Source organism: Coregonus clupeaformis, chromosome 9 (genome assembly GCF_020615455.1).
Source record: "Coregonus clupeaformis isolate EN_2021a chromosome 9, ASM2061545v1, whole genome shotgun sequence".
NCBI classification, from domain to species: domain Eukaryota; kingdom Metazoa; phylum Chordata; class Actinopteri; order Salmoniformes; family Salmonidae; genus Coregonus; species Coregonus clupeaformis.
In genome coordinates this window covers 46528950-46542262 of record NC_059200.1, presented here as the reverse complement: position 1 = coordinate 46542262, position 13313 = coordinate 46528950, and positions in this window count along the sequence as shown.

Sequence of the window (13313 nt, the reverse complement as noted above, 5' to 3'; positions counted from 1 at the left end):
ACGTCTGCAATAACACTACCGTAAATACTACAGTAAAGTCCGCAAAAACACCACAGTGAATACTATAGCAGGTCTTGTAGCCCATTCCAATCTTGTGTAGGTCTACAATCTTGTCCCTGACATCCTTGGAGAGCTCTTTGGTCTTGGCCATGCTGGAGAGTGTGGAATCTGATTGATTGATTGCTTCTGTGGACAGGTGTCTTTTATACAGGTAACAAACTGAGATTAGGAGCAGTGTGCTTAACATGTCATTTGCGGCATGCATTATCTTGAGCAAAGTCATTGTAGCCTATCATTTAACTTCCCCTGTGAGAACCACAAGCACGGGCTGACTTGGCTTTGCTGTACCGCACACATATCAGCTATCTTTCAATAGTTATCCATATTACCAGAGCTTCATCTTATTCTTTCTAACTATTTCTATGACATATCCAGCTCCAGCACCAGCCATAGAGCCAGCTGGCTAATCTTTTGAAAACGGTGTAGTAAAAACCCCCCAGCAACAACAGATAACATTAGCTAGCTAGATTAGGTTGGCAAGATAGCTAGCTAGCTACAGTAGCTAGATAAGGTTAGCATGCTAGCTAGCTACACTGACAGTTGCCAGTGCCCTATTTGTTGATGTTTATTAACTCCACGCAGAAATTCCCAAACCCAATTCTTGAATATGTACAATTAGCCTTCATCATTTTTCAGAGGTGGAACATAAACGTACATTTCCTCTCTAGGACAGGAAATTACGTTGAAATAGTGGCGGGAACTTCCTCTGGGGGTGGGGGTGGGGTGGGGGGGTGTGTGTGTGTGTGGGGGGGGGTTGTCCTTTAATAAATGCTCTGACTAAGAGGATAGTTGTATATGCAGTTGCTGGGTGTGCACTGGGATTGCCATACTATTCATAACTTCCTGTGTCCCAGGCTGAAATCCCAGAGCAGGTACCTGCTTTTATGTCACAGCACTCCTCCATATGTCTGTAAGAGGCAAAATGGTGTGAAGAAAAAATAGAAAGATGGAGAGGATAGAATCTGATAGAATCACAGCTGTCAGAAATAAAACTACATGACGACATAGAATTCAACGAAATTATACATTCTCCAGATTTGGTGTTTAACTTTCCCTTTTTCTCACACACAAATAATTCATTGTTAACTGTCTCCCAGAATCCCTGTGTGTAACATATAGCCAAAAACAAGCTTCAGATGAGTCCATGTTCGAGGCAGTCACACTATTCTGTTTAATGTGGATGTAAGGGGTATTATTGCGGCGGTTGCTGACATTTGTCACACCGTGATCTGTTTCACCTGTCTTTGTGCTTGTCTCCACCCGCCTCCAGGTGTCGCCCATCTTCCCCATTATCCCCAGGGTATTTATACCTGTGTTCTCTGTTTGTCTGTTGCCAGTTCATCTTGTCTTGTCAAGCCTACCAATGGGTTTCCCGTACGCCTGTTTTTCTCTTGTTCCTGTTTTCTAGTTTTCCCGGTTTTTACCATTCTGCCTTCCCTGAGCCTGCCTGCCGTCCTGTACCTTGTGACACTGCCTTGGGTTACTGACCTCTGCCTGCCCTAACCCTGAGCCTGCCTGCCTGCCTGCCATTCTGTACCTTTTGGACTCCTGTTTTTGTAATAAACATTTGTTACTTCAAAACTGTCTGCATCTGGGTCTTCTCCTGAGCCGTGATAATATTAAATGAGAGCAGAGACTGTTCTTTATCTTTGATAAGCATTGCAGTAATTTACCACTGGTATCTTTAGTAGGAGGGGCATTTTTCTGTGCACTTATTCTGATGAAACAAAATAACACATTCTATTGGTAAAAACTTGATCATTAGTTTATGATGCTCCATTGACATTTGAGAAAAGGACAACTAGACCTTGATTAATTTGATGCCAGTTCATGGTATCCACTACCGAGAGATTTGAAAGGTCTTGATGACCTCTGGGAAAACTTGCCCAGGAGAAGGGAAGGAAAACAGAAAACAGACCTAATACTGATAGCAGCCATGTATCCCTCAGAGTTTAATAGTTAATTAAGACATAATAATGGCCTTGTTTTCACCAAAATGTTCTCCCAAAGCTAACTTTCACTATTCTATTAAGAAAATTCTAAATAAAAGACATGCCCCTGACATGCTCCTGTACCATACAAACAAAAGATAAGACAGGTAGAAAGAAGGGGGAAAAAAACAGCAAACAGCCTTAGTAGTAGTGATAGCATAGCAGCCCCATATATCCCCTAGTGTTTAAAGCGAACGTGGCAGCTCCCCTGACAGGAGCAGAGCGGGTGCTTAGCAACATCCTCTGCATGATCTACCAAATCAACAGGGTTTATGTCCTAGAAGCTGGGACGAAACCACTCTTCTAAAGAGTGGCCACATATCTAAAGCCCCCCAATGGGCGACACCACAGAACTATTCCTGCTGGTAAATGTGCCGTAAAACTACAGGAAATACAACTCAAGGGAATGGGATGTCACTGTTTCTACAGTGCTGTAAATTGCTAATATTTCAGGGCCCCTTTCCCCCTGTCTCTAATAGTGTGCTCTTATAGCAGCCAGTTTGAAAGTGCAGACCTTATCCCACCATTCAAGCAACCACAGACACCACAAATGGCTGACTGTGGGAAGTTATGTAACCTCTTAATTATACAGCTGACGTACAAAATGAAAAACGACTATGAACAAACACAAGCTGGTGAGGGAATACATAATCAAGCAAGCTAGTCAATAGGCAAGTGAGAATGTAAGTAACATACATGAATTTCATGAAATAACTGTCTGTGGCATAAGTTATTGTTCGCTAATGTCATTCGTGGGCGGCTATAAGAGAGCTGTATGGTCACTACATATTCTGTATAATGAACTGTCCACCAGCCATCTCCCACCTCCAACCCTAATAGAATGCAATCAAGCTGCAACTATCTCTAAACCGTCATCATGTCTTCAGCTCATAGAATATGCTATCAACAGATAACATTCGGAACTTAGAACAATGATTAATGAATAATGTCATCCTGTTCAACTATGGCAACCAACCAGGATTCCAAAATCTGGGGACCGAGACCTGGCACCCAGCGGCATTAGATGGGCATTTCATATAACAACGGTGGGCGTATATAATCACTTTTGTTTCCTATTAACTTTCTGTTTACTCCAATCTGGCTTAGCCAGCAGCCGGGAATCCTTCCCTGCAACTGCAGCAGGCAACTTCATTAGACAACAGGATGATGGCCCTGCACTTGATTTGAGAGAGCTGCTACAAGCGCTCCAATTTCTTTCCCCGTCTAGCGGTCCCACTTATTTCAGCTCCAGGAGCGCCTGCAAAAGCCCTTAATGTGCACTAGGCTCCATGTTAAAGCTGATTCTCTCTGGGGAGAACTCTGGACCCAGTTTGGTAGAGAAAACAGCCATAGAGAAGGGCTTAGGAAACCTAGTGCGGCAGTACCCTCACTAGAAAATGTCTGCCACGATGGTGCAGGGTAAATACACTGTATTGTCACCAGTCCATTGTGTACTGAAGTCAATTCAAGTCTACGATTATGCAAGGGAACACTACACTAGAACTGCTAGTTTGAGAGGTGTGAATAGGAGAAATGGAGAGACTCCTAATGATTTTATTAGTCACTATGCACACAAAGAAACATGCAACCAAGTACAAATCAAATCCATTTTTATTTGTCACATGCGCCGAATACAACAGGTGTAGACTTTACCATGAAATGCTTGCTTACTTAAATAATAAAAAGAAAAATAGTAACACAAGAGGAATAAAATACACAAGAATGGAGCTATATACAGGGAGTGCCACTACCAGATCAATGTGCAGGGTACGAGGTATTTGAGGTAGATATGTACATGAAGGCAACGTAAAGTGACAAGGCATCAGGATAGATAATAATAAGATTAAAATAAAGAACAAAGAAGCAGCACATGATGAGTGTAAAAGTGTGTGTATGTGTGTGTGTGTGTGTGTGTATGTGTGTGTGTTTGTGTTTTATCGGTATGCGTGTGTGTGTTATGTGTGTGTGTGTGCATATGTAGTGTATGTGAATGTGTGTGGGTTTTGTGTGAGAGGGTCAGTGTAGTGTGTGTGAGTGAGTGTGTATGTTGTGTGTATATACTGTATAGTCTTGTGAGTGTGCATAGAGTCAGTGCAAGATAGGGTCAGTGCAAATAGTCTGGGTAACCATTTAATTAACTATTTAGCATTCTTATGGCTTGGTGGTAGAAGCCGTCTCAGAGCCTGTTGGTCTGAGAGCCGATGCTCCGGGACCTTTTGCCAGATGGTAGCAGAATGAACAGTCTATGGCTAGGGTGGCTGGAGTCTTCGGCAATTTTTGGGGCTCTGACACCGCCTGATATAGAGTCCTGGATGGCAGGGAGCTCGGCCCCAGTGATGTACTGGGCTGTCCACACCACCCTCTGTAACGCTTTGTGGTCAAGGGCGGTGCATTTTCCATACCAAGTGGTGATGCAGCCAGTCAAGATGCTCTCGATGGTGCAGCTGTATAACTTTTTGAGGATCCGAGGGCCCATGCCAAATATTTTCAGCCTCTTAAGGGATACTTCGAATACCTGAGAGACAGATTATTTGCTACTGGCAAGCGGAATGTTTGGTCTGGCCCTATCCCAACACACCGTCGTGGAATTGATTGATTCTCCCAGCTATTTGCACTGGACTCTTGGATGAAATCAGGACTCTGCTCTGAAAAAGCGTTTGATTTTATTGACAATTTTCAATCTGTGGTTGGAGCAACCGCAGTTCCTAAAAAGGGACGGCCTGCATGAGAACGACAGAGGAGCTTGGATGCTGAGTGCTAACATTGAAAAGGTACTAAAAGTGATGGGATATCAATCCTTGCCCGAAACAGGTAACCCTTATTGAATTAATCCACGTCCTCGTTCGAGGCATAGTTCTAAACAATTTTGTATCTACATTATTCCATTTCAAGCCAACCTCATGGCTATTTCATATAGAGGGTTACCTACTGAAGATAGCATGTTTGTGTTAGAGACTCTGTCTGATCTGAAATCCCGCAGCTGTGGCCTTATTCATGTAAATGTCAGAAGTTTGATTTCGAAAATGGATCTTATTGTAATTCTGGCTTCTCAAACTAACGCGGACATTTTGATAATTACTGAGACTTGGTTAAAAAAGTATCTGTGGAGATGGGAGAACCTTCCAGAAGGACAACCATCTCTGTAGCACTCCAACATTCTGGCCTTTATGGTAGAGTGGCCAGACGGAAGCCACTCCTCAGTAAAAGGCACATGACAGCCCGCTTGGAGTTATCCAAAAGGCACCTAAAGGACTCTCAGAAACAAGATTCTCTGGTCTGATGAAACCAAGATTGAACTCCTTGGCCTGTGTGTAGATTGATGAAAAACAATTTAATCAATTTTAGAATAAGGCTGTAACGTAACAAAATGTGGAAAAAGTCAAGGGGTCTGAATACTTTCCGAATGCACTGTAGATCATGCCACTCCCTGAACAGCAGGAGGCAGATTCTACAATCAATTTCCTGACAGTTCTTGACTATGGTTACACCATTTGTCGGAATGCAGCAGCCACTACTCTTAATCCTTTGGATGCCATAGCGCCCTTCACTTTATCAAAGGTGATAGTTTTAATACGCATCACTGCATCCTGTATCAAAAGGTTGGCTGGTCCTCATTAAAGTCCCGTAGATCACTTAATTACTCCCTTTTTGTTGACAAAGCTCTACTATACAAGCTTCTGAATTACTTAACTTTGTTGTTAAAGTATAAAAACATGAGATACCAAACCCGTTCACAGGGTTCGTTAATTCTTGAGAATCCTCGGGTCTCCACCGAACTACGTAAATCTGCTTTTAGTTTTAACGCTCCACATTTTTGGAATTCATTACATTTGGATTCCCTGGTGCCGCTAAGGCAGTTTTAAACCCTGATGACAAATTAGTTCACCGAGGTGTGCAATTTTATGTTTGTGATGATCTAATGTATTGTACTTGTTATTGTATCTTTTTATTCTATCTAGTATCTTGTAGTTGTATATTTTATTTTATGTCCTGAGGGCACCATTGAAAATGATACCCTGATCTCAATTGGACTCCCCTGATTAAATAAAAGTTAATAAGAGGCACTGTCGTGCCCTTTTCACGACTGCACGGGTGTGTATGGACCGTGTTAAATCCTTAGTGATGTGGATGCCGAGGAACTTGAAGCTCTCAACCCGCTACACTACAGCCCCATCGATGTGGATGGGGGCATGCTCTCCTCTCTTTCTCCTATAGTCCACGAACAGCTCCTTGGTCTTACTGACGTTGAGGGAGAGGCTGTTGTCCTGGCACCACACTGCAAAGTCTCTGACCTACTCCCTGTAGGCTGTCTCATCGCCGTCGGTGATCAGGCCTACCACCATCATATCTTCAGCAAACTTGCTGATGGTGTTGGAGTCATGCGTGGCCACGCAGTAGTGAGTGAACAAGGAGTACAGGAAAGGACTAAGCACACACCCTGAGGGGCCCCTGTGTTGAGGATCAGCATGGCGGAGGGGTTGTTAACTACCTTCACCACCTTGGGCCGGTCCGTCAGGAAGTCCGGGATCCAGTTGCAGAGGGAGGTGTTCAGTCCAAGGGTTCCCAGTTTGGTGATGAGCCAGGAGGGGACTATGGTGTTGAACGCTGAGTTGTAGTCTATGAACAGCATTCTAACATTGTTATTGAGATTGCATCATCTGTGGGTCTGTTGGGGCGGTATGCGAATTGGAATGGGTCCAGAGTGTCTGGGTTGATGGTGTTGATGTGTGTCATGACCAGCCTTTCAAAGCACTTCATAATTACAATGTGAGTGCTACAGGGTGATTGTTATTTAGGCAGGTCACCTTGGAGCTCTTGGGACCAGGGACAGGTGATCAGCTTGACACATGTTGGGATTATAGACCCTGAAGAAGGCACTGTGTGTCTCTCTATGTCTGGCGCAAACCCAACATCCGGGGGGGGGGGTGAATAGTTATGCACGCTCAAGTTGTCCGTTTTTTTGTCTTATTTCTTGTTTGTTTCACAATAAAAAATATTTTGTATCTTCAAAGTGGTTTGCATGTTGTGTAAATCAAATGATACAAACCCCCCAAAAATCCATTTTAATTCTAGTTTGTAAGGCAACAAAATAGGACAAATGCCAAGGGGGGTGAATACTTTCGCAAGCCACTGTACTTGGGAACCAATTTTTACAGTCTTTTATGTCCAACAACGAAAAAAAAGCATATCTATTTTGTATATATACACAGTGCACTCGGAAAGTATTCAGACCCCTTCACCTTTTCCACATTTTGTTACATTACAGCCTTATTCTAAAATGGATTTTAAAAAAATCAATGTCATCAATCTACACACAATACCCCATAATGACAAAGCAAAAACAGATTTAGACATTTTTGCAAATGTATAAAAAATATATATATATTACATTTACATAAGTATTCAGACCCTTTACTCAGTATTTTGTTGAAGCACCTTTGGCAGCGATTACAGCCTCGAGTTTTCTTAGGTATGATGCTACAAGCTTGGCACACCTGTATTTGGGGAGTTTCTCCCATTCTTCTCTGCAGATCCTCTCAAGCTCTGTCAGGTTGGATGGGGAGCGTTGCTGCACAGCTATTTTCAGGTATCTCCAGAGACGTTCGATCGGGTTCAAGTCCGAGCTCTGGCTGGGCCACTCAAGGACATTCAGAGACTTGTCCCGAAGCCACTCCTGCGTTGTCTTGGCTGTGTGCTTAGGGTTGTTTTCCTGTTGGCAGGTGAACCTTCGCCCCAGTCTAAGTCCTAAGCGCTCTGGAGCAGGTTTTCATCAAGGATCTCTCTGTACTTTGCTCCGTTCATCTTTCCCTCGATCCTGACTAGTCTCCCAGTCCCTGCCGTTGAAAAACATCCCCACAGTGTGATACTGCTACCACCATGCTTCACCGTAGGGATGGTATTGGCCAGGTGATGAGAGGTGCCTGGTTTCCTCCAGACGTGACGCTTGGCATTCAGGCCAAAGATTTCAATCTTGGTTTCATCAGACCAGAGAATCTTGTTTCTCATGGTCTGAGAGTCCTTTAGATGCCTTTTGGCAAACTCCAAGCCGGCTGTCATGTGCCTTTTACTGAGGAGTGGCTTCCGTCTTCTTCTCCATAAAGGAACTCTGGAGCTGACCATTGGGTTCTTGGTCACCTCCCTGACCAAGGCCTTTCTCCCCCGATTACTCAGTTTGGCCAGGCGACCAGCTCTAAGAAGAGTCTTGGTGGTTCCAAACTTATTCCATTTAAGAATGATGGAGGCCACTGCGTTCTTAGTGACCTTCAATGCTGCACTTCCCAAGATCTGTGCCTCGACACAATCCTCTCTCGAAACTCTATGGACAATTCCTTTGACCTCATGGCTTGGTTTTTGCTCTGACATGCACTGTCAACTGTGGGACCTTATATAGACAGGTGTGTGCCTTTCCAAATCATGTCCAATCAATTGAATTTACCACAGGTGGATTCCAATCAAGTCGTAGAAACATCTCAAGGATGATCAATGGAAACAGGATGCACCTGAGCTCAATTTTGAGTCTCATAGCAAAGGGTCTGAATAGTTATGTAAATAATGTATTTCAGTTTTTAATATTTAATACATTTGCAAACATTTCTAAAAACCTGTTTTCGCTTTGTCATTATGGGTTGTTGTGTGTAGATTGATGATGGAAGAAATGTATTTAAAACATTTTAGAATAAGGTTGTAACGTAACAAAATGTGGAAAAAGTGAAGGGGCTGAATACTTTCCTGAATGCACTGTATATACACTACCGTTCAAAAGTTTGGGGTCACTTAGAAATGTCCTTGTTTCCGAAAGAATAGCAATTTTTTGTCCATTAAAATAACATCAGATTGATCAGAAATACAGTGTAGACATTGTTAATGTTGTAAATGGCTATTGTAGCTGGAAATGGCTGATTTTTAATGGAATACCTACATATGCGTACAAAGGCCCATTATCAGCAACAATCAGTCCTGTGTTCCAATAGCACGTTGTGTTTGCTAATCTAAGTTTATCATTTTAAAAGGCTAATTGATCATTACAAAACCCTTTTGAAATTATGTTAGCACATCTGAAAACTGTTGTGTTGATTAAAGAAGCAATAAAACTGGCCTTCTTGAGACTAGTTGAGTATCTGGAGCATCAGCAGTTGTGTGTTCGATTACAGAATCAAAATGGCCAGAAACAAATAACTTTCTTCTAAAACCTGTCAGTCTATTCTTCTTCTGAGAAATGAAGGCTATTCCATGCGAGAAATTGCCAAGAAACTGAAGATCTCGTACAACGCTGTGTACTACTCAAATAACATTGTATTTGTCACATACACGTGTTTAGCAGATGTTATAGCGGGTGTAGCGAAGCGCAAACAGGCTCTAACCAGAATAGAAAGAGGAGTGGGACGCCCCAGTGCACAACTGAGAAAGAGGACAAATACATTAAGAGTGTGTAGTTTGAGAAACAGACGCCTCACAGGTCCTCAACTGGCAGCTTCATTAAATAGTACCCGCAAAACACCAGTCTCAACGTCAACGGTGAAGGGGCGACTCAGGGATGCTGACCTTCTAGTCAGGGTTGCAAAGAAAAAGCCATATCTCAGTCTGGCCAATAAAAATAAAAGTTTAAGATAGGCAAAAGAACACAGACACTGGACATAGGAAGATTGTAAAAAAGTGTTATGGACAGACGAATCGAAGTTTAAGGTGTTCGGGTCACAAAGAAGAACATTTGTGAGACTTAGACCAAATGAAAAGATGCTGGAGGAGTGCTTGATGCCATCTGTCAAGTATGGTGGAGGCAATGTGATGGTCTGGGGGTGCTTTGGTGGTGGTAAAGTGGGAGATTTGTACATTGTAAAAGGGATCTTGAAGAAGGAAGGCTATCACTCCATTTTGCAACGCCATGCCATACCCTGTGGACGGCGCTTGATTGGAGACAATTTCCTCCTACATTTTACATTTACATTTTAGTCATTTAGCAGACGCTCTTATCCAGAGCAACTTACAGTTAGTGAGTGCATACATATTTCATACAACAGGACAATGACCCAAAGCACAGCTCCAAACTATGCAATAACTATTTAGGGAAGAAGCAGTTAGCTGGCATTCTGTCTCTAATGGAGTGGCCAGCACAGTCACCGGATCTCAACCCTATTGAGCTGTTGTGGGAGCAGCTTGACCAATCCAACTTGTGGGAGGTGCTTCAGGAAGCATGGGGTGAAATCTCTTTAGATTACCTCAACAAATTGACAACTAGAATGCCAAAGGTCTGCAAGGCTGTAAAGTTTGAAGGACACAATTATTATTTCTATTAAAAATCATTATTTCTAACCTTGTCAATGACTACATTTCCTATTCATTTTGCTATATTTCCTATTCAAACTCATTTCATGTATGTTTTCATGGAAAACAAGGACATTTCTAAGTGACCCCAAACCTTTGAACGGTAGTGTTATATATATATATATATATATATATATATATATATATATATATTAGGGCTGTCAAAGTTAATGCGTTAATAACGCATTAATGCTTGCATTTTTTATGCTTACAGTAACGCAGCCGATGTGCTAGATGACAACCACTTTACTAGCTACTTACTTGTATGACTGAATGATGGAGAAGTCTAGTAAATCAGAAATGTCCCGTGCGAGAGAGGCAGGTTGAGGTTTCCAGGGTTAGAGTATTGCAGAAGTTGTCATATGCTGAGGCAGTGAAGAAAGTAGAGGAAGATGGGTCAAAGGGGAGGGATCCTGAGAGGAGTGGTGTGAATAGTAGCTCTGTACCAGTACAGAGGGATAAACCAATAAGTGATAAGTGTTTCAGTAAGATTTGATTATTTGCATTTATAGCAATGGTTATCAACTGCAAATGGAGGTTGTGGTGGCAGCTGCAGAGAGGTATTTGGGTGTGCAAGACTTGACTTCAGAAGATTTACAGGGTGTGTTAAGTGGTGGTGTCCCATCCTTTGGACTAAATGGACTAAATGGATTTAAATAGTCTTTCTGTTTGGCTGTTCATTTTACATTATCAATAGAAAAAAATCTCTACAATTAGCTTCAGTTAGAGGAGATGGATGTCACACCCTGGCTCTGGGACTCTATATGTTGAGCCAGGGTGTGGATATTCTATAGGTTGTATTTCTGTGTTGGCCAGAGTGGTTCCCAATCAGAGGCAACGAGTGTCAGCTGTGGCTGGTTGTCTCTGATTGGGAGCCATATTTATAGAGGCTATTTTCCCACAAATGTTGTGGGATCTTGTTTCTAGTCTGTTGTGTTAGACCGTGAACTGTCACATTATCGTTTTGTTGTTTTGATCGTGTCTCTAATAAAGAGTATGTTTGCCTGCAACGCTGCGCCTTGGTCCTCCTCTGTATACGACGATCGTGACAGAAGATCCCACCAAACCAGGACCAAGCAGCGTGTCCAGGAACACACGCAGGAGGTAACGCTGGTGGATGTCCTCCTCGGCTGGGGGCAGATTACGAAGGAGGAGGCCGTCCGGTACCAGAAGGCGATGAAGGGGGAGACCCAGGCAGGAGTGGAGAAGCGGCGTCAACCGGGCCGTGGTCGGACAGGCGAGAGGCACCCCCAATAATTTTTTTAGGGGGGGCACACGGCATGGGCGACTGGGCAGCAGGAGGCTGCCACAGGGCGAATTGGGAGATTAGGAGAGGTGGCCACCGGGTTTTGGGGGCCAGAAGGCAGGTTGGCGGAGCCTGGATGGAGAGCAGAGCCAACTCCCCGTACTCAGGCATGGCAGCATGAGACTGGGCAGGTTCCGCGGTATGCGGAGCTGCGCACTGTGCCACGAGTGGTCCGGCATAGTCCGGTACGTCCTGTCCGAGCACCCCGCACGTGTTGTGCGAAGGTGGGCATGCAGCCAGGACGGAGTGTGCCGGCTCAGCGCTCGTGGCCTCCAGTGCCTCTCCTCGGTCCTGGATATCCTGCGCCAGTGTCACGTGCTGTTATGCCAGTACGGGTACACAGCCCTGTACGTCCTGTGCTGATGCCTCACACAGAGTGTGTGAAGGTAGGCATTCAGCCAGGACGGGTTGTGGCAGCTCTTCACTCCAGGTCTCCTATCCGTCTCCACAGCCCGGTCCGGCCTATCCCTGCTCCACGCACCAAGCCTACGGTGTGCGTCGCCAGCCCGGTCCGGCCTGTCCCTGCTCCACGCACCAAGCCTACGGTGTGCGTCGCCAGCCCGGTCCGGCCTGTCCCTGCTCCTCGCACCAAGCCAGGGGTGCGCATCGTCAGCCCGGCCCGGCCCGTTCCTACTCCACGCACCAAGCCAGGGGTGCGCATCGTCAGCCCGGTCCGGCCCGTTCCTACTCCACGCACCAAGCCAGGGGTGCGCATCGTCAGCCCGGTCCGCCCGTTCCTACCCACGCACCAAGCCAGGGGTGCGCATCGTCAGCCCGGTCCGGCCCGTTCCTACTCCACGCACCAAGCCAGGGGTGCGAGTCGTCAGCCCGGTCCGGCCCGTTCCGGCTCCACCCACCAAGCCAGGGGTGCGCGTCGTCAGTCCAGCACAACCCGTGCCTGGGTCACCGGTGCCTGGTAAGGTACCGGTCAGCTGCTCCACACCGGAGCCAAAGCGGTCCGCTTCTACGATGTCCGGTCCAGCTCCAGCCAGCGGGGCCAGACCGCAAGCCCGGAGCCGGAACCGCCTCCGAGGAGGAATACCCACCTAGCCCTCCCCTGGTTTGTGTACGTTTAGGGGGGGGTACTGTCACACCCTGGCTCTGGGACTCTATATGTTGAGCCAGGGTGTGGATATTCTATAGGTTGTATTTCTGTGTTGGCCAGAGTGGTTCCCAATCAGAGGCAACGAGTGTCAGCTGTGGCTGGTTGTCTCTGATTGGGAGCCATATTTATAGAGGCTATTTTCCCACAAATGTTGTGGGATCTTGTTTCTAGTCTGTTGTGTTAGACCGTGAACTGTCACGTTATCGTTTTGTTGTTTTGATCGTGTCTCTAATAAAGAGTGTTTGCCTGCAACGCTGCGCCTTGGTCCTCCTCTGTATACGACGATCGTGACAATGGAGGCGACTGAAACGGAAACATATGCTTAAAGTACTTTGTTTCCTCCTTCAAAATATCATTTGGTGAATCATGACTGACTCTGTCATTTGTAACCAGTTTCAGTAAATTATTTTTGGTAGCATTCCTATGTTGAAGATTAAAAAATAATTTGGTGCATTTTTCCCCATATTCCATCCAGTTCGCTTTATTTGTATAATATATTACACTCGATCTTTCTTGAATAAGTTTCTCC